We start from the raw sequence: 3,794 nt of genomic DNA, 5'->3' as shown, positions 1-3,794 counted from the left end.
TTTAATAGTCTATGGTAGCTGCACTATAAAATTAAGACTAAACAGTGAAAATATCAAAACAGAATAAACAGCGAGGACTACTATACGAGTGGCAGGACGTTGTCTAGGAACTAGCTTTGCCATTGTAATCATATAGACCTACTGTTGTTTAATAACTGAGACTTTGTTTGAAACTCAAGATAGTCAGGAACTTGTTTAAACTCCTGGTAAAATTGTTTGTCCTGAGTGAGAGATACACAGCATATCTGAGCATTGTCATATTATGGGAAGTATTCCCACAAAGACAAGATTATGTTTAGTACGACAGTTAAAGAAATAAGGGGAGGTAGCACAAAAAGTATTGCATATTGTATTCAAGGGCATCAACTATATTTTCCTTAGTTTTATTTATTTTATTTGTTTGTTTGTTTATATTTCATGTGCATAGGTGTTTAGTCTGTATGAGGGTATTGAATCCTCTAAAACTGAAGTTGCAGACAGTTGTCAGCTGCCAGCTGTTACTGGTACTGGGGATTGAACCCTAATTCTCTGGAAAAGCAACCAGTGCTCTTAACCATTGAGTCATCTCTCCAGCTCAACTCTATTTTTTAAGTAGCATAACTAGTACTAAAGTTTCTTTAACATATACCATTTCTGTATCTGGTACCTGCAATTGCTTTCAGTTTGCTTTTCTCTCCCTTCATGTTACGTGAACATCTTGGAAGTGGGAAAGTGGCTACAGGACTCCATGTTTCAACTTTAAATTGCTTCTAAGCAGAAATAAATAGATAAATAAATACATAAATAAATAAAGCATACAGCTGTTACCTCTATTTTATGGTTCCATTTAATTCTTTTTAAATAGAGTGATATGTTATTTTAAAACATTCATTTTAGTGAGTTGTTGAATATAAATCACCAACACAGTTTTAGTAATATTAATTGCAATTTTTCAGTGTTCTAGGTGGTTTTGCTTTCAGACTTCTCTCTTCATATTTGTGTAAAATGCAATTTTCCATATTTATTGCAGTTAAGTATAAGTAAGCTCCAGAACAGTTTTAAAAGTTGAATAAAGATGCACATTTAAATAATCTGGTATTTACTGTCCAACTCTGGCCTTTTGAACTATTCCAGAACTTGAAACATGCGTTATATTTTCAGGAAAAATAGTTCTTTCTATTGAATCTTTTTAACATTTATAGCAAAGAACAAACAATTCACCTACCCTGATAAAATACATGGTAGCTTCCTGAATCCTTTGCATTTAAAATAAATGCCAACTTGTTTTGTTAGCCATTACCAGTTGTAAATTGCACTATGGGAAGTAATGCAAATTTGAGCTCTTAATTAGCAGGATCTGTTTGATCAAATTACAACATTGGGGAAATTTTTCAACATATTGCAGCTGATACCTAGGGAAGAAACACGTTTCACCTCAGTGATAGAAGATCTGCCAGTACACATGTTGTGGACTGATCCCTTAGTGTGTCTTTAAGCAATATTATTTCATCGTGGGTTTCACAATGAATGTAACAAATTTTACCATTGTGGCTCACTCAGTTTCTGCCTCTAGGTTGTTTTCAAAGGGGAAAGGGATAAAAAAAATCAAGGCAATAGAGAGCATAGATAAAGGATGAGTTCTTTGTGAAGGTTGCATAAAGAAACAAGGTCATATATATTTGGATGTTTAAATACTGCCCAGGCCTTTCTATAACATGATGTGTTCAACTATCATTTGCATGAATATAAACTGATGAAATGGCAGACTGAAAAACAAAAACCAGAAATAGACAACTACCTAGATAATACAGAAGGTAGGATATTAATGGAAAATAACATGAATCCATTGCCCGTTGACTTTTGTTCACTAGTTTGGTTTGTTCTGTGGATATTTGGAACCTTAAATTTCAATCAGTTATTGCATATGTTTGCCTGTAGACAGCATAACTGATTTCAAAGCTATTGCTAGTTTTAGCTTAAAGAATTTATCATTTGTAAGCAAATGCATTTCTGGGTACTGGCTATACTAGATTGTGACTGGAACCATTGAGATTTGAGTAAGTGAACTGAGCAGAACACAGATCTCAAAGAAATGGGTCTTAAACTGTTTCTTGACTTGCTGCAAAGAATGGGTTGTTAGAAATTCTAGGGGAAAAGCTTCTTTAACTTGGATTTATTTATCTAAAGCCACTTCCCTCACAGACAGAAAGTAAAGAGAGTCTTGTTTTCCTTAGCCAAACACCTATGAGGTGCGAGTTTCTTGTTCATGAATCAAGCAATTGAAAGGTGTGCACACAGCAGAACCCATCTACCCAGTCCCCTAGGTTTTTTTTTTTTTTTCTTTCTAGCTAAATTCTCAATCTGTTTTAAACTGGCTTGAGCATTAGCTTTTCCTTAGGATATTCCTACTTTTTTGTGTGCAAACATTAATCTTTGGTTACAAGGGATTTAGATTATCTAAGGGTGAGATCTGCAGCCTTTAGATTTTTACAGTCAGCTGCTAAAGCCTCCTTAGTATAAACAAGTAGGAACTAAAGAAGTGACTTTTCTTAATTATTTTCCCTCTTCTATTTCCCTAGTATGTCCCTTCCCCTTCACTCTTCTTAGTGCCTTCTGGGCAGCCTAACTGTTTCAAACCAGTACCCTCCACCCCCTTCCCTAAAGACTCCCATCATCCCCTGCTGCCCCCAACCAAAATCCCTTCTGGGTCACCTCCAAAGCCCGGAGAAGTGGAATGCACACAATGCCTCTCTTATAGGGCTTGAGCTTGAAACTGGGCATGCTCAGTAGCCAAAGCGGGTTTTTTTTTTTCTTTCTATTTCTCCTCCCCCTCTTCTAGTTTCAAGTGCAGCCCCAATCCGTGTCCCACACCTCTTTCCTCTACCTTTAACTCCCTGTCCCCATCGTAGCTTCTTAATTACCCTGCTTAATACCTTTAATACTGAAGGCCTGTGGAGTTCTAAAATACATAGAAGCCCTTTTCTCCTAACCCTGCTAAATAAGCTCACTTTGGGCTAAAACCTAACACTTTTGCCTTTTAACTATCAGGTCCCTTATGCGCAGACAGGTAGGGGGAGTGCGAATACCACTGGATCCCAGGAAACCGTCCTAAGAATGCTCCATCCACAATCGCCGGAGTCTGAAGTATTCCCAAAGCCCCCTGTTCTCCCGAATGACAATTAGTCAAAGGAAGCATGCCCACGATATAAAACCCAAGTGCGACTGGCGCAATTCAATGCCATTGTTATTAACTCACCCCTCTATTCTGGAATTATTCAATTCCACCACGTAGACTTGAAAACCCTATGTCCCCTGCTTCCGCCCCCATTCCATCTCCTTGCTTCAGGCACTCCAATTTTTTTTTTTCCATCTCTCTGGGGTTTTTGCTTGCTCTCGCAGAGGAATACCTCCCGTGTGTGTGTGTGTGTGTGTGTGTGTGTGTGTGTGTGTGTGTGTGTGTGTTCGCGCGCGCGTGCGCGAGCATGTTCCTTTCCTTGTTAGGGTGCTGGAGGAAGAGAAAGGACTCGAGTGTGCTTATGTGGTAGGGTGATGGAGGTTAGTGCAACCCTGTTAGGAAACTAGGGTTCCAATGTCCAAGGATCAGGGTCTCTCCCTCCGTAGGTGATATTTTAGGCAAAAGAGGAGGTAGATGCCAGGAGGAAACCGTGTTGTCTTTCCAGTGTGTGGGTAAAAAAGGACTCAAGTGGGGGCATCTGCTGGAGGGTCAAGGGGCTCAGGAATGTGCGGTGTTAGAAGTGGTTGGGTGTCCGGAGGGAGGGCTGCGTGTGCGCCAGGGGGCGGGGGCGGGGGCGGGG

Source organism: Rattus norvegicus, chromosome X (genome assembly GCF_036323735.1).
Source record: "Rattus norvegicus strain BN/NHsdMcwi chromosome X, GRCr8, whole genome shotgun sequence".
NCBI classification, from domain to species: domain Eukaryota; kingdom Metazoa; phylum Chordata; class Mammalia; order Rodentia; family Muridae; genus Rattus; species Rattus norvegicus.
Note: the sequence above shows the minus strand (reverse complement) of the source record.